The following is a 23,288-nucleotide window of genomic DNA, read 5'->3' on the forward strand; positions in this document are numbered from 1 at the left end:
TTGTGAAGCTCAAATGAGATAACCAATGTGAAAGTACTTGCAAAACTCATAGATGAGAGTTTTTAAGCCCTGCCAGGTGCCAGAAGATGCGACTGTCCTCAGACATTACTGATCCACCACCACCGGCCACTGCCCACTGGCCTCATTTCTGTCCTGTTCAGTATGTTTAACAATAAATTGGATGAAAACATAAGATGTTTATTAATATACAGCACCAATGAAGCTAAAAATAGAAAATACAAAGAATGATGGATTGATCTGTTCCAAGATGGCCAAATAGGAACAGCTTCAGTCTGCAGCTCCCAGCATGATCGACACAGAAGACAGATGATTCCTGCATTTCCAACTGTGTGCCTGGTTCATCTCATTGGGACTGGTTGGACAGTGGGTGCTGCCCACGGAGAGTGAGCCAAAGCAGGGCGGGCATCACCTCATCCGGGAAGTGCAAGGGGTCAGGGAATTTCCCTTCCCTAGCCAAGGGAAGTCAGAACAGACTGTACCTGGAAAAATGGGACACTCCCACCCGAATAGTGTGCTTTTCCCAAGGTCTTAGCAACCAGCAGACAAGGAGATTCTCTCCTGTGCCTGGCTCGGTGGGTTTCATGCCCATGGAACCTTGCTCACTGCTAGCGCAGCAGTCTGAGATCAAACTGCAAGGCGGCAGCCTGGCTTGGGGAGTGGCATTCGCCATTGCTGAGGCTTCAAGTAGATAAACAAAGTGGCTGGGAAGCTTGAACTGGGCGGAGCCCACCACAGGTCAGTACAGCCTACTGCCTCTATAGACTCCACCTCTGTGGGCAAGCATAGCTGAACAAAAGGAAGCAGACAGCTTCTGCAGACTTAAATGTCCCTGTCTGACAGCTCTGAAGAGAGCAGTGGTTCTCCCAGCCAAGTGGTTGAGCTCCAAGAACAAATAGACTGCCTCCTCAAGTGGGTCCCTGACCCCTGTGTAGCCTAACGGGGAGACATCTCCCAACAGGGGCTGACAGACACTTCATGTAGGCAGGTGCCCCTCTGGGACGAAGCTTCCAGAGGAAGGATCGGGCAGCAATATTTGCTGTTCTGCAAATATTTGCTGTTCTGCAGTTTCCACTAGTGATACCCAGGCAAACGGGGTCTGAAGTGGACCTCCAGCAAACTCCAACAGACATGCAGCTGAGGAACCTGACTGTTAGAAGGAAAACTAACAAACAGAAAGCAATAGCACCAACATCAACAAAAAGAACATCTGTACCAAAACCCCATCTGTAGGTCACCAACATCAAAGACCAAAGGTAGATAAAACTATAAAGATGGGGAGAAACCAGAGCAAAAAAGCTGAAAATTCTAAAAACCAGAGCACCTCTTCTCTTCCAAAGGATTGCAGCTCCTTGCCAGCAATGGAACAAAGCTGGACGGAGAATGACTTTGATAAATTGACAGAAGTAGGCTTCAGAAGGTCATAATAACAAACTTCTCCTAGTTAAAGGAGCATGTTCAAACCCATCGCAAAAAAGCTAAAAACCTTGAAAAAAGGTTAGACAAAGGGTTAACTAGAATAAACAGTGTAGAGAAGATCTTAATTGACCTGATGGAGGTGAAAACCATGGCATGAGAACTTCGTGACGCATGCACAATCTTCAATACCCAATTCCATCAAGTGGAAGGTAGGGTATCAGTGATTGAAGATCAAATTAATGAAATGAAGCAACAAAACAAGGTTAGAGAAAAAAGAGTAAAAAGAAACAAACAAAGCCTCCAAGAAATATGAGACTATGTAAAAAGATCAAATCGATGTTTGATAGGTGTACCTGAAAGTGATGGGGAGAATGGAACCAAGTTGGAAAACACTCTTCAGGATATTATCCAGGAGAACTTTCCCAACCTAGCAAGGCAGGCCAACGTTCAAGTTCAGGAAATACAGAGAACACCACAAAGATACTCCTTGAGAAGAGCAACCCCAAGACACATAATTGTCAGATTCGCCAAGGATGAAATGAAGGAAAAAATGTTAAGGGCAGTCAGAGAGAAAGGTTGGGTTACCCACAAAGTGAAGCCCATCAGACTAACAACAGATCTCTCTGCAGAAACCCTACAAGCCAGAAGAGAGTGGAGGCCAATATTCAACATTCTTAAAGAAAAGAATTTTCAACCCAGAATGTCATATCCAGCCAAACTAAGCTTCAAAAGTGAAAGAGAAATAAAATCCTTTACAGACCAGCAAATGCTGAGAGATTTTGTCACCACAACTGTCTGAACTTTGACAAATCTTACAAAAACAAGAAATGGGGAAAGGATTCCCTATTTAATAAATGGTGCTGGGAAAACTGGCTAGCCATATGTAGAAAGCTGAAACTGGATCCCTTCCTTACACCTTATACAAAAATTAACTCAAGATGGACTAAAGACTTAAATGTTAGACCTAAAACCATAAAAACCCTAGAAGAAAACCTAGGCAATACCATTCAGGACATAGGCATGGGCAAGGACTTCATGACTAAAACACCAAAAAAAAAAAAAAAAAAAGGCAACAAAAGCCAAAATAGACAAATGGGATCCAATTAAACTAAAGAGCTTCTGCACAGCAAAAGAAACTACCATCAGAATGAACAGGCAACCTACAGAATGGGAGAAAATTTTTGCAATATACCCATCTGACAAAGGGCTAATATCCAGAATCTACAAAGAACTCCAGCAAATTTACAAGAGAAAAAAAAACCCATCAAAAAGTGGGCAAAGGATATAACAGACACTTCTCAAAAGAAGACACTTATGCAGCCAACAGACACATGAAAAAATGCTCATCATCACTGGTCATCAGAGAAATGCAAATCAAAACCACAATGAGATACCATCTTACGCCAATTAGAATGGTGAGCATTAAAAAGTCAGGAAACAGCAGATGTTGGAGAGGGTGTGGAAAAATAGGAATGCTTTTACACTGTTGGTGGGAGTGTAAATTAGTTCAACCATTGTGGAGGACAGTGTGGCGATTCCTCAAGGATCTAGAACCAGAAATACCATTTGGCCCAGCAATCTCATTGCTGTGTATATACTCAAAGGATTATGAGTCATGCCACTATAAAGACACATGCACATGTATGTTTATTGCAGCACTATTCACAATAGCAAACACTTGCAACCAACCCGAATCCCCATCAATGATAGACTGGATAAAGAAAAAGTGGCACATATACACCATGGAATACTATGCAGCCATAAAAAAGGATGAGCTCATGTCCTTTGCAGGGACATGGATGAAGCTGGAAACCATCATTCTCAGCAAACGAACATAGGAACAGAAAACGAAACGTTGCATGTCCTCACTTATAAGTGGGAGTTGAACAATGAGAACACTTGGACACAGGGCAGGGAACATCACACGCTGGGGCCTGTTGTGGAGTGGGGGCCTGGGGGAGGGTAGCATTGGGAGAAATATCTAATGTAAATGACGAGTTGATGGGTGCAGTAAACCAACATGGCACATGTATACCTATGTAACAAACATGAACATTGTGCACTTGTACCCTAGAACTTAAAGTATAAAAAAACAAAATACAAAACAAAAAAAAAGAGTGATGGAGCCAGGATCCAATTATCTCCTCAGGATAACTAGATGAAATAGAATCAAGATACATGTAAAGTCCTGCATATAGGTTCACCAAATTGAACATTAACATAAAGAAAAGACCTAGGAGTATCTTGGTATTTCACATGTGAATAGTGTTCTGTTGTTCACAGAGCACTTGCATCTCATTTAACCATTTAGGAAGTTGGCTTCAGTGAATCCGATTTGTTAGATTAAAAATTTGCTCTGATTTATCCTTTGGTTGCTAATCCAATATTTCTTGAGTTAGGTTTAATTAAGTCTGGGTTTATGTATATTACCACATATGGCTGTATTCTAATCCTTGTCACATCCAAGAGTGTTGGGAGTATGTACCTTATTCAGGATTACACAGTGATGCCTGGGTGGGACTGGGAAGAAGAGTAAGATTTCCTTCTTAAACTCAGAGTTCTACCTTTGCTTTAATCTCTACCTCTCCTAAAAAAAAACTTTCCTGTCTTCCCAGTTACAATTCATCAGTTTTATTTTCACTATATTCCCATATACAGAAAAGTGTGTGTGTATGTGTGTGTGTTTGTATGGGACTCTTTACTGGCTTAAACTCAGTTATCCTGCACCAACCAACTTCCCTGCCCATAACTCAACTCCAGATCATAGCCCCTTGCAAGATAAGATCCATGCCTTACACCTCTTAAAATCTTCAATACTCTAGCAGAGATTTGCACATATTAGGTGCTCAATAAATATTGGCAGAATTGAGTGGTTTTAATGGACTACAGGCTTCACAGTCACACCTGAATTGAATCACTGTTAAGCTATTTACTAAGCTCCATCCATTACTTTTCCCTCTGATTTTGTTGTTTTTAATCTTTAAAATGGGCATAATAACCAGTTTATAGAGAATTTTCTGAGTATTAAATGCTATCATAAGTTAAATAAATAATAGTTCCCTTCCCTTTTGATTTCTAGCCTATTAACTCTACTGAGGTCATGAGGAGAGTTATTTACATGAAATAGTAAGGTTAAGGTACCTTAACTCTAGCCTTCCAAAGTTCCTATACAGAGATCAGATGTCCATGGCTTCTGGTCCCCATCAGCCCACAGTCTCTGCAGACTATCCCAGCCCCTGACTACTCCCTGGAGTCACAGCAAGGCAGCTCTTCTGATTTAAGTCCACCATGCAGCGCTATTTGGGAAGCATGAGGCCTCTTTTCTCCACCATGGCCCTTAACTCATCTCATCTGCACAGAACCTGGGCTCTCAGACCTCACAGTTATTTTCAATTCAAACAATGTTTCACTATTTACTTTGTTCCAGGAACTGTGCTAGAGCCAAAAGGTCACAAAGTTGACTAAGGCATGATTCTACCTTCAAGGAACTCAGTCTGCTGACAGTAAGTACACTTATACAAACTGATCTCCCACAGAGCAGAATGGAATAGCAGCCAACAAAGAGATAAGCCCCTGGGGAACTCCAAAGTGGGAGATCAACTCTAGATCTGATCAGAAAAGCCTCTGCAGGAATAGTGGTATTTGAGTTGTGCTTATGGATGTATATAGATAGCTGTGCAGGTGAAGAAGACTAAATGGTGGAAGGAATAGCCTAAGTAAAGGCATAGAGGTAGAAAATAATCAGAGGTATTCAAGTCACAGCCAGCACACAGTTTTGGCCAGAACCTAGGGTATAAACAACGGAGTAGCAGACAAGAAGCCTAATACAGTAGGCAGCTTCTGAAATGTCTCCCACTGATTGCCTCCTGATATTCACACCCTCTTAGCATACCCGCCTCCCAATCCAATTAAGTTCTAAAAGACTGGACTGACTTCCATCTTGGTCTCTCCCTCTCCTGTAATTAACTTTGATGGAGCCAGCTGCCGTGTTATGATCTACCCTATGGAGGTGCCCAATTGGCAAGAAACTGAGGGCACCCTCCAAACAAAAGCCATTGAGGAACCGGGGCCCTCCATCCAATGACCCACAGGGAGCTGAATCCTGCCAGTAACCTCTGGCTGAGCTTGGAAACAGATCCCATCCCAGTCAAACCTTGCATTGACTGTGGCCCTAACTAACACCCTGATTGCAGTCTTTTGAGAACCCTAAGCTGGAGGACCCAGTCAAGCCATATCCAGATTCCTGTCACACAAAAACTGTTAGAGAGTAAATGTGTACTGCTTTAAGCCATTAAATTTTGATTATGCAGTGATAGACAGTTAATATATGTGGAAAGAATTAGAGACAAATCTTGGAGAATCCTCAGTACCAGACTGATGTATCTGACCCATGACCGATACATCTTGTCTGTACCTGAAGGCAATTGTGAGATATTAAATGTTGTGTGCAATGATGTGAGTGGAGACGGGTTTTTTGAACAGTCATCTGGCGGTGGTGCATAAGATGAGTTGGAGCAAAAAAGAGAGAGATTCCCAAGCTAAGAAATTAAGCAAAACTCTTCAGAAGCTCATGATTCCCTGATAAGAAGCAAAGAAGACTTGAACAATAGTGACAATGGGATTGGAGGGAAGACAGGAGAGATACAAATTAGACTCACCTGGTCTTGGCTGTAGATGGAAACTCAGGGGGAAGGAGAGACAGAAAATCAAAGGAAGATTCCAGAGAATAAGGCATAGGAAGCTGGAAATAGGGAAACATCATTTACAGAGTGAAGATCACAGAACTACGGGCAGGTTTTGAGGGAAAAATGCTGAGCTCAGGTTAGCGCTGTTGAGTTTAAAGTGCCAATGAAACATCTAGATAAATTCAATATCGAAGACTGAAGCTTAAGCCAGAAGTGTGGGAGTCACCTACATAAACTTAGAATCTGAACCTAATGGGGACCAGGGTTACAAGTCAGGACTCGAGTGACGCAGCAACTACCTTAACACACAGCATGAGAAGGTGAGGCTGCAGCTCAGGGACCACAGTGCCACATTTTTCATCTTGAAATCATGCAGAACACAACCTGGAAGAATCACTGGCCTATTGCCAGTGATGCTGGGGATCATGCTGGGAGGACACAAGCCTCTGCCTATTGATTCAGTTAGGCCCTGACAAAGGTATATATATTTTCTTGCATTAATATACCAAATACTGCCCCAGGGAGAGATGTGAAGCCTTTGGGTCTCATTGCGGATGAATATTCATACTCATGTTAAAAAAAAAAGACATTATCTCATAATCTCCTACAAACATAAAGTAAAATTGTAGTTGCCAGGGACTTAGGGGAAGGAAAAAAAAGAGTCATGTAATGGGTATAGAGTTTCCATTTTGCAAGATTAAAAAGTTCTAAAGTTGGTTGTAGAACAATGTGAATCTACTTAATACTAAACTGCATTTAAAAATTGTTAAGATGGTAAATTATAGGTTATGGACATTTTACCAAAATTTTTTTGATAAGAAATTATTTGTCTAAGAGTTCCTGGCACCTCATCAACAGAATTCTGGTATTGTCAGAGAAAATAATTTAAACAGCTACCATTTACTGACTACCTCCTACATGCCATGTGGCTATAAGTTAATCTTTATAAAAATCCAATGAAATAGGCTATTATCAACCTCATGGAGGCTAAGAAATGTGCACAAGATACACAGCCAGTGAGTAGCAAAGCCAATATTTGGGCCAAGATCTCTCTGATTCCAATAACGTGCTACTTCATGTGCTACACTGCCACTGGTTGAAATGTAGAAAACAAGCCTAAGGTGTGGAAGACAACTTTGAGGTGGGGGTGGATGGAATTAGGAGAATATCACATAGTCTTAGGCCAAGAACCATGTCTTGTTGTTCTTTCTAACTCCCACAAAGCCCAGCACAGTGCAATGTACAGTAAGACATTCAAAAATATTTTGGAGTAAATAAATGAATAAGAAATCACTATTAAAAAAAACAAAATGACCCATTTCCTTCACTCCTATAAGTTAAGGTAATTGTTTTTCTCTGACTTTCAAACCAGCCAATCAAAGGTAAGTTTATTCCAAATAAAAAGGCCCCGGGTCTTCCGATTAACGATCCAACATGTAAAGAGTTGGAAGTCAGCACCTCCATCCACTCAACAACAAAAATGTTGAACAAACTCTTCCTAGATCCATCAGAGAACCAAAATCACAGGACAAACAGCTGCCCTGAAAACTGGAGAGACAATGAGGCAAATACAGAGAATTACAGTTTACTGGCGCAAAAGACCACAGCTGGAGCCAATTCCAGAAGAAACACTGACACTATCATGGATGAATTGCTGCAGGTTTAGTGTGGACTAGCTTGAGAGTTAAACACTGAGGGGTAGCAGCTGTCTTCCAGGGTCCCCAACACTTTCCTGAGTTTTACCTCCGGGAGCCCCACCAGGTTCTTATTGTGAAAATTGAAGAAAAATCCCCTCATGCTGCCAGCAAAGGGGTGGGGGATAGACAAAGTAACCATTTAAAAATATTCCCAGAGAGCTCTATTCTCCTTAAGAAAGCTGCCTTCAAGGAAAACTATTTTACCAGAACGTAACTGCCTTGGGGGAAGGAAATACCCAATTCCAGCCCCTTCAAGCCTTCCATGACCCTATTTTAGAAAGAGTCTCTAGAGAAACCCAGAGACCACAGAGAAAACAAAAGCAAAGACATGAGAGGGAATTTTATCATCTGACACTGCAGTTACAGCAAACAGTAAACATACCTAACTCCCAGCCAGAAAAACAAAACCTCACACCAAAGGCCAATATTCCTGTTTCTTTTAACCAGATGTGTAGCTTTGTATGGCAGATGCACCTGATGGCAATAACTTACGCACACCCCCAAGAATGCAGACTCACCTGATCTATATAACTGCATGCTTTCCACAGATGGTAATGGTTTTCCTGTCCCAGCCCTCCACCACTGGTCCACCCTATATGTAAGTTCCCTCAGTAAACCCTATGTCTCGTTCTCTGACTTGGTCTCTTCTTAAGCCTCTCAAACCTAGTATAGAACTCAATAGGGGTCTGGCTGACAAGCTCTCAACAAAAAAATACAAGATATGCTAAACAGCAAAAAAACACAGTCTAAATAGACAAAAAAAAAAAAAAGCATCAGAACCAAACGCAAATGTGGCAGAGGTTTTGGAAAAGACCCCTTGAAGGTTCCCAGTGGAGTCCATTTCTTTGAGAAGAGGGTTGTTTTTTCCCTTCTAACTCTATGATCCTGGACAAGCTTTCTAAAGCTGGTTCTGCTGATTCTTCTACCTCAAAGTCTGTCAAATCCATACTATATTTTCATTCTGCTGCTATCCCCTGAATCTAGGTCCCTGGGCCACTTGGATTATTATGTAATCTAACTATTCTCCCTGCCTCCCCGACTAGTCACCCTATAACTACCACAGACTGATTATTCTAAAACATCACTTAGCACATCACAGCTCCACCTGTAAGACTCAAGGGAATCAAGGGCAAGCTCTTGAGCCTGCCTTCCTGAAGGAGCTTTCCACGCTGGTCCATCCATTCCACTGCCTCCCAGTTCCCTCCTCTACCCTGTCCCAGAAGCCTGCCATTACCATGCCCAGTGCTGCCTTCTCCTTCTCTGTCTACCCAAGTGTGGGTTACCTTCCAAGCACAGTTCAGTCCAGCTCCATCTCAATGAGAGCCTCAGTGCTCTGTAGCCATGCCTTCCTCCATAATTCTGTAACTTTTTTCTCTACTATTCATTTAACCTTTATTTTTATTCATGTAGCGTTTATTATTAATAATACCAAAGAACCGTGTAAGCTATTTATTGATCACTTATGTGCCAGATTTTTTTACATATTTATATACTTTACATAGTTATTAATCCTTAGTCATTAACTCTTACTAAATTCCCACGCAATGGGTATTATAATCCTCACTTTTCAAATGAGGAAACTGAGGCTCACAGAGGTTATCCTACTTCTCCAAAATCATACCAGCCAAGAAGTAGTACAGTTGGAAATCAAATTCAGGTCTGTGAAATTCCAAGGGCTCTATTCTTTTTATATTACATTATGTGACTTCTCATTCACACCATCATTATTCATTCAACAAATAGTCCTGGTGTACCTATTATGTGCCATGTGTTGTAATATGTGTTATAACAGAGTTAAAGATGAACTAGAGGCCAGGCACAGTGGGTCACACCTGTAATCTCATCAACTTTGGGAGGCCGAGGTGGGCGGATCACAAGGTCAGGAGTTCGAGACTAATATGGTGAAACCCCATCTCTACTAAAAATACAAAAATTAGCCAGGCATGGTGGCAGCCACCTGTAATCCCAGCTACTTGGGAGGCTGAAGCAGGAGAATCACTTGAACCCGGGAAGTGGAGGTTGCAGTGAGCTGAGATCGCACCACTGCACTCCAGCGTGGGTGACAGAGCAAGACTGTCTCAAAAAAAAAAACCAAAAACAAAACAAAAAAAAAAAAAGATGAATTAGACACAAATTCAGGTTACATAGAGCTTTGAGATATGCTTCTTTATGTTGCCATTTCTCTTTTTATGTACTTTCTGTCTTTCCATGCCCGGTATAACCATGTCTGAACATAATGGATCTTTTCCATCAGGCTATAAGTGACTGAGGTCAAGGATGGGAGGTTTTCCTTAAGCACTGCTATATTGTTAGTATTTAACACAATACCTGTCACAAAGTAGTCTGGGAAAACACACACTCTGTTTCTCCACAGTCTCACACACTTCTGGCCCAAGATGTATGAGTTTTTTCTACAATTCTCCAACTCTCTGAACACCAGATGGAGGCCCTACAATTCAATTCCATTCTGCCACTATCTACCTGGAGTTAATTTCAGATCCTACAAGTTAAGGGCTCAGTCCAACAAGACTATCTCCCCACTTCAGATGCCAATTGCAAGTTTGGGCCTCTGATACTTCTGACCAACCAGCTATAAATCAGAGGTTCCCACAACCACCTTCTCAGTTTTAATAATTTGCTAGAATGACTCACAGAACTTAGGGAAACACTTTACTTATGTTTACTGGTTTGTTATAAAGGATCTAACTCAGGAACAACCAGATGGTTGTTCCTCTCAGAGGGCACCACCCTCCTGGCACCTTCAGGTGTCGAGCAGCCTGGAAGCTCATCAAATCTTGTTCTTTAAGAGTTTTTTTTTTTTTTTTTTTGAAACGGAGTCTCGCTCTGTCGCCCAGGCTGGAGTGCAGTGGCGCAATCTCGGCTCACTGCAAGCTCCGCCTCCCGGGTTCACGCCATTCTCCTGCCTCAGCCTCTCCGAGTAGCTGGGACTACAGGCGCCCGCCACCACGCCCGACTAATTTTTTGTATTTTTAGTAGATACAGGGTTTCACCGTGGTCTTGATCTCCTGACCTCGTGATCCGCCCGCCTCGGCCTCCCAAAGTGCTGGGATTACAAGCGTGAGCCACCGCGCCCGGCCTCTTTAAGAGTTTTTATAGAGCTTCTTAATCTTCAGTCCCCTCCTCTCTGCCAAGAAGTCAGGGGGTGGGACTGAAAGTACCAACCTTCTAATCACTTTGTCCTTCCGGTAAGCAGCCGCATCCTGAGGCTATCTAGGGGTCCCTAACCCTAAATCACATCATCAGCATAAACTCTGGTGGGATTGAAAGGGCTCCATATGCATGACAAAGGATATTCCTATAATTCTGGAACTTCCGAGGGATTTAGGAGCTCTGTGCCAGGAATGGGGGACAAAAACCAAATGTATTTCTTATTATACCACAGGTAGGTACTCAAGAAATATTTGCTGAAAAAGGGAATAAATGAGTGAATGAATGAAAGAATATTAAAAAGGGATGAGGATATGAAAAGTGAGGAAGGTGAGAAAGAGAACAAAGTTCTCCATTTCCATGTCCCAAGATTCCCAAGGGAACAGTGCATAAATATATAGTAGCAGTTTGAGAACAGGAAGGAATTTAGTGCTAGTGTTACTGCTTAGGGGATGGGTGGGAGTCAAATCTTTCCCTTTTTGGAGATCTGGCCCACAGGGCTGATTGATAGACCCTGTACAATGTCCCCACTTCCACACCAGGAAGAGAGGACTTCAGGTCTAGGGTTCCCAAGTTCAATAGCCTTTTCTTTTTTGCCTTAAAAAAAATTGCTAAGGCATGAGATACTTCCGTTCTCCATTGGCATCTTTGCACTGTGCCCAGAGAAACAATCATATCATGTTCAGGAAGGCCAGGGCCTGCAACGGCGGGGAAACAGGAACCGTCCCCACAGATGTCCTCCCCCTGGGGGGAAAACAGCTAGGGGCTGGGAAAAAAAAAAAAATGCTGTGTGAAAAAGAAAGCCAGACTTCCCCAGAGCCTCCAGGGTGAGGGCCTGGCACTTCCAGCATCCAGAACGACCCTCAGCCATAAAGTCCAGGAACAGCACATTGTTCTTAAACATACACATTTTTCCTTGCATATCCCCATCCTCCTACACGTGTGTGCACACACACACACAACACACACACACACACAATTCCTGGATGAAATTGGACCAGGAGGCTTTGTGCTGCTGAGCATATTCCAACTCCTTAGCCCAGAGGCCAGGCCCTCACCAGAAGAGTGTCTATCTCCCTCTAGAATATATCTCCACACCCTCAGATCCAGCCTGACCTTCCTGCCCACTGTCCCCAAACATATGTGAAGCCCAGTCTCATTTCAATCCATTCTTCTCTTCCCCTTCCACATACTCCCTTCCCTCCTCACTGATTAGCAAGGTTTTCCCCGTAGGTCCTTGACCGAGAGCATCTCAGCCAGAGCTACTTCCTCTCCCTTTCGAATTTCAATAGCACTTCTTGTCCAAGTCAGTGCTTCCTCACCTTTTTCAGGGATTAGAAAATGATCATATTTGTAGAGCACATAAAGCTGATGTCAGCCAGGCCCATAAGCCCAGAGACTCAAGATACCTGGAGGACAGAGGGGATCAATATCCCTGACACACCCCAGAATCCCTTTAAAGTCACTGCACATACAAATGATGGACAAGCTCAGGTCTACAGACTTCCTGACTCTGCTACAGAGCATTCTGCAAGCCAGTTGGGGAAGTAGAAAAGAGGTATAATAGGAAAGTCCTTGCCTTTGAGGAGCTTCCATGCTAGTTTAAGAAATGAAATATACCTGCATGTATAAGTAATATACACTTGCACAATCATTTTTAAATTATTTGTATAACAGAATATGGCCTTTGGCATCAACAACATATGGAGGTTCAAATTCTGGCCTTGGCACTCACTTGCTGTGTGAACTTAGGCAAGATAGTATCATCTCTCTGATCCTACTTTTCCCACCTTTGAAATAGGATAATAAATATCTACCCTCATAAGGTCGTGTTTTTAAATAACCTTTATTGAGGTATAATTTACACACAGTAAAGTTTACCCATTAAAAGCATACAATTTAGGCCCCACACAGTGGCTCAAGCCTGTAATCCCAGCACTTTGGGAGGCCGAGGCAGGAGGATTGCTTGAGCCCAGGAGTTTGCAACCAGCCTGGGTGAGATGGCAAAACCTCATATCTAATTATCTATCTATCTATCTATCTATCTATCTATCTATCTATCTATCATCTATCTATCTATACACACACACGCTAGCTGGGTGTGGTGGCACATGCCTGTAGTCCCAGCTACTCAGGAGGGTAAGGCTGGAGGATCCATTGAGCCTGGGAGGTCGAGGTTGCAGTGAGCTGTGATTGTGCCACTGCCCTCCAGCCTGGTGACAGAGCAAGACCCTGTCTCCAAAAAAAAAAAAAAAAAAAAGCCGTACAATGTAATAAGTTTTCACAAAGGTATAGGATCATATAGTCATTACTATAATCAAGATAAGAACATTTCTATCACCTCAAAAAATTCCTTCTAGCCTCTTTACAGTCAATACCCATCCTTCATTCCTTGTCCCCTGGCAGCCATGTATCTGATTTCTATCACTATAATTTTGCCTTTTCTAATTTTTCATATAAATGGAGTCATAAAATCATAGTCCTTTGTGCCTGGCCTCTTTAACTTAGGATAATGCATTTGAAATTCATTTATGTTGTTGTGTATACCGGTAGTTTGTTCCTTTTTGTTGCTGAATAGTATTCCATTGTATGGATATACCACAATTTGTTTACCCATTCTCTTGTTTGTGGACACTTGATGAGTAAAGCTGCTGTGAAGATTCTTGCACAAATCATTCTGCAGACATGTTTTTATTTCTCTTGGGTAAATATATAATAGTTAAATTGCCTGGTTATATAATAGGTGTATGTGTGACATTTTAAAACTTTGAAAGACTATTGCCAAGTGGCTGTACCATTTGAAACTTCTAACACCAATGAATGTGAGTTCAAGTTGCTTCACATCCTTGCCAACATTTGGTGTTGTCTTGTTAATTTTACCCATTATGATGGGTATATAGCGAAATTTTATTGTAGTTTTGATCTTTATTTTCCTAGTGACTAGTGATGTTGAACACATTTTTATGTGCTTATTAGCCATTCATGTATCTTCTTTTGTGAAGTCTCTATTCAGATCTTTTGCCCATTATATTTGTTGGATTATCTTTCTATGATTGATATGTAAAAGTTCTTTATATACATGAAAGAAATTGTTTGTCAAATCTATATTTTACAAATATTTTTTTCCTAGACTGTGGCTGGCTTTTTCATTTTAATGGTGACATCTTTTGATGAGCAGAAGTTTTGAACTTTGATAAATCTAGTTTATCAACTTTTTTTATTTTGAGTTAGTGTATTTTGTGACCTCTTAAAAAAATATTTTCCATCCCAAGATCACAAAAAAAAATTCTCTGAAGGTTTCTTCTAGAAGTTTTATAGTTTTAAATTTTATGTTTAGGTCTATGAGCCATGTCAAATTAATTTTGTGTAGTAATATGGGGTAAGGGTAAAGTTTCATATTTTTCATACATTTATTCAGGTGTTTCAGTACCATATGGGGAAAGGTTTTCCTTTCCTCTACTGATTTGAGTTGTTGATTTGTCAAAAATCGATTGATCATATATGTATGTCTCTTTCTGGACTCTATATTCTGTTCCATTCATCTATTTTTTTCTGTATTTACATCAATACTACATTGTCTTAATTACTATAGTTTTAAAGTATTTCTTTCTTTTTTCTTTTTTTTTTGAGACAGAGTTTGATGCCGGTCTTGAGTGCAGTGGCGCCATCTCGGCTCACTGCAACCTCCACCTCCCGAGTTCAAGCGATTCTCCTGCCTCAGCCTCCCGAGTAGCTGAGACTACAGGCGCATGCCACCATGCCTAGCTAATTTTTGTATTTTTAGTAGAGATGGGGTTTCACCATGTTGGCCAGAATGGTCTCAATCTCTTGACCTCGTGATCTTCCCACCTCAGCTTCCCAAAGTGCTGGGATTACAGGTGTGAGCCACCATGCCTGGCCTAAAGTATTTATTTAATAGATAATGAAAATTCTCCAAATTTGTCCTTTTTCAAAATTGTTTTGCCTATTAAAGTCCTTTGCATGTCCACATATATTTTAGAATCAAAATGTCAATTTATATTTAAAAAATCCTCTAGGATTCTGATTGGGATTGCACTGAATCTACAGATCAATTTGGAGAGAATGGGCATCTTAGCAATACTGATTCTTCCAATCCATGAACATGATATATCTCTTCATTTGTTTATATCTTCTTTAATTTCTCTCCACGATGCTTCTCAGTGCAAGCATTTTGCATTTTATTAAATTTATTTCTAAGTATTTGATGTTTTTGATGCTATTGTAGTGATACTTTTTAATTTTATTGTTGAACTTTTTGCTGCTGGTATATAGAAATACTATTGATTTTTGTATATTGACTTTATATCCCATGATTTTCTAAATGTATTTATTCTAGTAGAGACTTCTTTTCAGATTCCTTAGAATTTTTAACATACACATCATGCCATCTGAAGATAGTTTTATTTTTTCTTTTTCAAACTTCATACTGCATTTCTTTGGCTTGTCATGTTGTACTGGTTACAGCCTTCAATATAAGTGGTGAGAGAATTTTTTCTGATCTCAAGGAAAAAGCATTCGATATTTTACTATTAAGTATGATGTTAGCTGTAGAATTTTTCATAGATGCCATTTTTCAGATTAAGGAAGTTATATCTGAAAGCATAAGCATTTTAATTATGAATGGGTATTAAATTATTTCAAATTTTTTCTGCATTTATCAAGTTGATCAAATGGCTTTGCATCTTTATGTTGCAGATATGGTAAATTGTACTAACTGATTTTCAGACACTAAACCATCCTTGCATTTTTGGGCGGAGAACCCCATTTGGTCTTATAATATCCTTTTTTATTTTTTAATTATCTCCTTTATATATTGCTCAATTCTGTGTGCCAATATTTTGGTAAGGCTTTTGTATCTACATCCTTGAAAGATAATGGTCTTTAGTTTATTGTGAAGGTGTTTTTTCTGGTTTTGTTTCATTCTATTGAAAATATTTTTTAATTTCTCTTGTGATTTCTTCTCTGAGACATGGATTACTTATAAATGTTTAATTTCCAAATATTTGGAGATTTTTCTAGATATTTTATTATTATTGATTTCTAATTTAATTAATTTATAATTTAATTCTATTGTAGCTAGAGAATATATTATGTATAATATTAACCTTTTAAAAGTATTAAGAGTTATTTTATGACTCAGCATATGTTTCATTTTGGTGACTGTTTCCTGGGCACTTAAAAAGAATGTTTATTCTGCTGTATAAGGTAGATTGTTCTATGAATGTCAGTTAGGTCAAATTGTTGATTGTGCTGCTCAGGGCTTTTTATCCTTAGTGATTTTTTACCTACTTGCTCTATAAATTACTTAAAGAAAGCTACGTTGTTAAAATCTCTCACTATAATTAGATATTTGTTTATTTTTCCTCTTAGTTATGTCACGTTTTGCTTCTGTTATTAGATACGTTTATATTTAGGATTGTTATGTCATCTGTTGCATTGATTTACAGTTAGGAGTAAACAGGGACTAGAAATAGACTAGCCCTCAAAAAGAATAAATCTCAGCTTCCAATAAACTCAGTCATTGATTGGATTGAGACAATTTGTCAGCACCGATTATCTAAACCTGAATCACAACCACAGCTACCTTCAATGTACACCTTCTTTTAGCCTAGAATTGGGCAGAGTTTTGACTATGAAGTTTAGGCTAATCTGGTGTGCAGATATGCCATGCAATTCCTTCGGTTTTCAAAATCTAGACTTGCTAGTATGTCATTAGTATGTCGTTAGCTAGCCTATATGCTAGATACCCAGGATTTAGTGGTGCCAAATGTTGATTCCTTGTATTGGTTTATTTATACATTTTGTTGTCTGACTCTTTAAGAAGGTCAGGTCATTGCTTGAGACAAATTGTGTTTCTTCATTAATTCAACAAATACTTTTTGAGTATCTAATACAGTAAAACTCCTGCAATGACAACGCACTAGAATATAAGACCCTGATATTGGCTTCCTTCTTCCATTCAGCCCCCATTCTCAAATTAGCAGACACATTTCTTATTATTTGAGCAAAAAGAGAAAATATGGAAAGAAGAAGAGGGGCAGGATGGAAAAAATAGGGGAAATGGTGGTAAATTTGTCTTTGGAAGCAGCGAAGTGGAGGGTAAGTCCCAGCATCCCTAATGTTTTTCTGGACCTATCTACTTGAATTGGGCCAAGTGGGTACCACTAACCAGGAGATGTTTGGAATCACACTGCCCTTTCCCTGGAAATCCCATCAGGACCCAGAAGCATCTCCATCAATATTTAGGCTAGAGCAGATAACTGCTATCAGGAGTTGCCAAAACATAGCCAGGTGGTAATGAATTTAGATGGGAGTTCCCTGCTGGCTAGCTGTGCTGGCCAGCCCCAGTTATTTTATTAACCTAATTAATTTGACCCCTCATTCTTTATTTATTGTGACTTTTTGGATAATATTTAATCAAAGATCAGCAAAATTTTATTAATATGAATTTTAATTAATATGCCCTCAAGGAACTTGCATTTTATTGGAGAAGCCAGCCAGGTTAACCAATAACTATCATGCATTTTAATAAAGTCCATAATAGAGGTGTGGACCAAATGGCACCATTCCAACCAAACAAAAGGATCATTAACTGTTTTTCTTTTTTCATGTTTTTCAAGAGACCATAGTGATCATCTTCATTGTAAACACGTTCGGGTGTTGAACAGGTCAAGAATGATGGGTTTTATATCTTTGTGGCAGCAACAAATGAATGTGTTAAAACAAATAATACCAATGCATCAACCACCATCCCCTCCTGCAGTACGATGTTCTTTCATTGATTCTATTCAGTGTTACTGTTATTATGGTTATTATTTCAGTCATTCTTGAGTTAAAGCTAGAACCACATAAAGTCGATTCTTAAACTAAACTAATTAACTCTTAAGCAGGTATAAACGTGAACTCCATTTGACTATGCCAATGGAAAAAAAGACCAGTTAGTTTAAGGACACTACGAAAATCATTAAACTTAAAACTAACATGGTGTGGGGCTGGGGACAACAATCCCTCTGAGACTAGTGCTTTTTAAATTTCCAAGAATAGAAGAAGTGATAACAAGAAAAATCATACAGTTGGAAGCTTAGCATTTTATAAGGCAGCTAGAGAGGACCCAGAGGAGAAGCCTATCCAAGATTGATCTCTGTAATGGTTAATTTTATATGTCAACTAGATTGTGCTAAGGGATGCCCATTTAACTGATAAAACATTATTTTCAGGTGTATCTATTAGGATGTTGTAGGAAAAGATTAGCGTTTAAATCAATACACTGAGTAAAGAAGATTCATTTCCCCCAGTATGGGTGAGCATCTTCTAATCTATTAAAGGCCCAAATAGAACAAAAAGCAGGAGAAAGGGTAAATTCTCTCTCTCTCTCTTCTTGAGCTGGGATACCCATCTTCTCCTGCTCTCAGAAATTGGAGCTGGTAGTTCTCAGGCCTACAGACTCCAGGATTTACCCCAGTGCCTCCCCCACCAATTCCCCATCCTACCAGCTCTCAGCTTTGAACCAGGAGTTACACCATCGATTCCCCTGGTTCTCAGGCCTTCAAACTTGAACTGAATTGCACCACAAGCTTTCCTGGTTCTCCAGCTTGCAGACGGCATATTGCGGGACTTCTTGGCCTCCATAATCACATGAGACAAATCCCATAACAAATCTCTTATATGCCTATATATATATCAGATTGGTTCTGTTTCTCTGGAGAACCCTCACTAATACAATCTTATGTGGACAATACAAGTTAAAGGAAGATGGAAGACCAAAATCCCTGGGCGTGCATCTTCTCAATGTCTTCACCTTGCTCTCACTGCCCAGTTCTTTCACTGCCTCTTCTTCCAATCTACTTGAACAGTTAACCAAATAGCAGCTAACTGGTCTGGTCAGCTGGTTGTGATCATTCCGACCCCAGGAATGATTGCAGTAGGGTCTCAAAAATACAATGTATCGGCATAAATTTACAGCAGGAAGCATGAAAGGAATTGGATTATGCATAAACCATGAAACATATCTGCCAGGTCCTCTTCCTTAAAAAGGATGGATCTAATTATACAGCGGATCATAAAGGGGGCAGAATTTGTAGGAATGACCCCCCAGAGTTTCACATTACCAAGACTAAGGGAGAAGTTTTAGGGAGAACTTTGGTGTCTCTAAACAGAAATAACTCCAGCTTGGCAATGAGATATGCGTCTCTTTTCTCTATGATCTTCTGGGTCTTGGTCCCTTTCATGCACTTTCATATTTGCCAGCTACGTGTCTCAGTTTCTTTTATCCAAGCCCTCCATCAACTGATTATATTTCATCTCTAATTTTAACAGGCATGTGAAAGTACAGGATCTTCCACCCCCATCTCAGAGCAGACATCTTATTTCCTAGACTTTCATTTCAAGGCCAACCCAATAAAAGACGTTGAACTTAAAATGTTATAAAATATACTTCCACTAATCCCCAATTTAAAGCTCGGTTGTAGACTCCTTCCTCCCCCCAACCCCATTTCTTTAGTAAGAGAAAGTAAGTAATGTTATCAAACTCTTGAAGTCCAGCTGCTGTCTCTAACTCTAACCAAAAGACAAGTACCATGTAATGGAAAAAATGCAAGTTCTAAAGTTCAAATTTGGGCCTGGATATAAATCTTGCTTCTGCCACTTCTTAGCATTATGACCTTGGGCAAGTGAGTAATATATTTAACTACATTCCCACATTTGTAAAACGGGAATAAAAGTTACTTTACAGGGCTTTCTTAATGATGAAGTGAAATGATGTATATAAAGGTGCCAGCCTTATAATGTACATTTAATAAGTTATGACTATTTTAAAAGGGATCTTCAAGTTTTGTAATAATGTTGGTGTTCACATCTGCATATGCCTAACTCTTAAGATAGAACTGGTGAATGAGAAATGCATTGTGTCAGTCCCTGAAATTATGAGTGGTGGACAGTAGCAGACCTTTCTGCTCATAATTTTGGTCAAGAAGTTGTGCTTTCTTATTTTTTTGTGAGATTTCCAACCAAAATAGATGATGAACTCATAAATTTGAACTGGTCTCTCTGCTCCAGCAACTGATAGAAGCATTTCTCAATTCCCACCCACTCCTAGGCCTTTCCCATTCACCAGGTAGAATTTTGAGAAAGAAATTGGCCTCCTTCAAGAGAGAAAGCGCAGGCAGAAACAGCACCCCAGGCATTACACAGGAGCAATCTTGTGCCCATTCAGAGACTAACCACAATCCGGATGAATCCAGACAAAGCCTTAGTTAGCACTTCACAGTTTTCAAAGGACTTTCATATTTCTCACCTCCTGGGCAAGGCCAACTCTTCATTATACCCATATTTAGCACTCTGCATGTGCCTTCACTGTGATGACGATGATGTTTTTTTTTTTTTTTTGAGACAGAGTTGCTCACTCTGTTGCCTAGGCTGGAGCGCAATGGCGTGATCTCAGCTCACTGCAACCTCTGCTTCCTGGGTTCAAGCGATTCTCCTGCCTCAGCCTCCCAAGTAGCTGGGATTACAGTCACTGGCCATCATGCCTGGCTAATTTTTGTATTTTGTAGAGAAGGGGTTTCACTATGTCGGCCAAGGTGGTCTTGAACTCCTGACCTCAAGTGATCTGCCCACCTCATCCCCCCAAAGTGCTGGGATTACAGGCATGAGCCACCGCACCTGGCCCATTGTGGTGATTATTAATTAGATGGTAATGATTGCTCATGTGTATTATTTCTTCAGTGTCTATGTCCAAGAGGAGGACAAGGACCATATCTAACTAGTTCAGCATTGTATTTCCAGCTCCTAGCCCAGTATCTGGCACATCATAGATACTCAATAAATATTTGTTGAATGAAAAGAAGCTACAGCATTCATAGGCGCATCACTCTCTAACGAAATATTTACAATTGAGCTAACAAGTCTAGTTCAAAAATTTATCTACTGCCAAAACAAATATCACGACATTTTTCAGATCCAAAAGCAAATCTCTTTTTGGCTAATCCAGGCTACTATTTCATAGATAACCAGAAAAGGACTACAGACACCCCTAACCCTCACTGCTAGTGAATCATCTTCCCATTTAAGAAGTCAGCAGAGTATTTTCTTTCCAGTTTCATGTCATCAGTTTTACTTAAACAGTTGTCAACCCTAATGGGTTGTTTCTCCAAATTAATTCTTCTCACTTTTTTAGAAAGATTTATAGCACATCACCCTCATTCTGATCTTTTTATTGTCCAAGATTCTCCTCCTATAAGATAATTATATGACTTAGAGACTGGCTTAAATGGCCCAGGACCTAGAATTCATAATACATATTTTTTTAATTTTAGGAAAATTTCAGATTTTTCCTGACTACTCTCTCCTGATTCCTACCCACAATGATTTCTTTTCTCTTTTCTTATAATTTTCTTATTGGAGACTCTAAAAGTAAATAATCAGAGAGGTGCTCTATTCCTGGTGTTACCCCAGATTCACTGCAGCTGTGCCGAAGGCGGCCAACACAGTCCAATGACACGTTAAATACACTGTCTATGACTTGTCCTGTCAGGCAGAGCCAAAAGCTGCTTTGATTAATTTTTATTTTTAAATGCAACTGGCATGTGGATATAGATCCTGCCTTTGTGACCTTTGGGCAGGGCACGTAATCTGTCTCTTTCACCTACTCTTCTACCTGCAAAATTGGTGTGACAATAAAATCTTCCTTTCTAAATTGATATGTAGTAAAAGATAAACTATACAGGAGCACTAGTGAAAAGATGCCATGCAAGTGCCTCAAAGTGATCTGTTTTCTGGACTCTCTGCGGCACATCTTGCATCTCTAACAAGTCTCCCTCAGCCATGTTCTAAGCCCCAGCCCCAGCATTAACCAGTTGTACATGTAACAAATACAGATTCACCTTAGTGCAAACTCAGTCAAATGAGAAAATAATTCTCCTGCTGACTAAAACACGCATCTTAGTATTCTAGAGCAAAATGCAGGTAACTTTTGGATAATCCAAAGCACAGCTTTACAGGCAGTGATGACCAGCCTTCTTTGAGTACTTAGCATATGCCAAGAACTGTTTTCAGCACACTGCATACATTATCTATTCAGTCCTAAGTACCCTGTGACATAGCTGTGATTATTAAACTGCATTTTTAGCCAGGTGTGGTGGCTCATGCCTGTAATCCCCGTGCTTTGGAAGGCTGGGGTGGGAGGATCACTTGAGGCCAGGAGCCTGAGACCAACCTGGGCAACACAGCCAGACCTTTTCTCTACAGATTTTTTTTTTTAATTAGCTGGGCATGGTGGCACATGCCTGTAGTCCTAGCTACTCAGAAGGCTGAAGCAGGAGAATCACTTGAGCCCAGGACTTCGAGGTTAGACTGAGCTATGATTGTGCCACTGCACTCCAGCCTGGGTAACAGGAGAGAGGCCCTGTCTCAAATAAATAAATTGCATTTTACATCTGAGAAAACTGAGGCATATAGAAATCAAATGGTTTTCCTGAGCTCACACTGACAGTAAGTGGTAGAGTTCAGATTTGAGTCAGCTGGCTTAGCTTTTATGCTCCACTGCATTTCAAGATAATGATAACAACCATTTATGTGCCAGCAATTGGGCCAAATACTGTACATAGATTATCTCATTAAGTTCTTATAATAATCATCTCCATCTATAGATGATAAAAATGAGACTTAAAAAGGTTAATTTGCCAACTATCACAGAGCTAGTAAGTGATAGATTCTGAGCCAGGCTGTCTGATTATAGAGACAGACAACAAAAATACTAAACCATGTTGTGAAAGCCAGTGATGGCTCTACCTACAGTCTTCCATGGAAGACTCCCTCATCGTTTACAAGGACATGAAAATGTGTTTGCTGGACCTAGTGAGGAGAGAAATTCCTCTGCACTCTCCACTGTAGTGGGTTTACAGGTAGGCCAAGGGGAAAATGAACTCTTGAGTAGGAGCCTGGAGTCTTTGTTCATGCAAGCTGTACCACTGGATTTCAATTAGCCAGGAGGTTTTTGGAGGGCAAGCCCAGGGCATGGACAACCCACAAGAGAGGAGGTCCCAAAAGCTCCCCAGTTCTGCCCCCAGCAACAGAGGCTTCCTGTAGCCAAGTCTGTCTCTGATTTGCAGATGAGTGAGTGAAATTCACACAACCTCAGCCATAACTCTTTGAATGGGTTCTCCATTGCCCTAACCAGAAAGGCCCCAGAATGTTTGTCTCCAGTGATCAAGGTCTGCCATCTGCTGAAGTTTTACCCTTTGCTTTGTCATCACATGAACCTAATGCTTTACAATTTACTCTG

At 40.3% G+C, this 23,288-nt stretch overlaps 2 pseudogenes across 1 annotated transcript in view; one reads left to right on the forward strand and one right to left on the reverse strand.

Annotated features, from left to right (window-relative positions):
- The window catches only part of LOC100585076, a 1,278,821-nt pseudogene that overhangs the window by 771,246 nt on the left and 484,287 nt on the right, over positions 1-23,288 (reverse strand). The window lies entirely within an intron of this gene.
- Positions 1-23,288, forward strand: part of LOC100585418 — a 45,459-nt pseudogene that overhangs the window by 21,529 nt on the left and 642 nt on the right.

This window comes from Nomascus leucogenys, chromosome 12 (genome assembly GCF_006542625.1).
Source record: "Nomascus leucogenys isolate Asia chromosome 12, Asia_NLE_v1, whole genome shotgun sequence".
In the NCBI taxonomy this organism is placed as follows: domain Eukaryota; kingdom Metazoa; phylum Chordata; class Mammalia; order Primates; family Hylobatidae; genus Nomascus; species Nomascus leucogenys.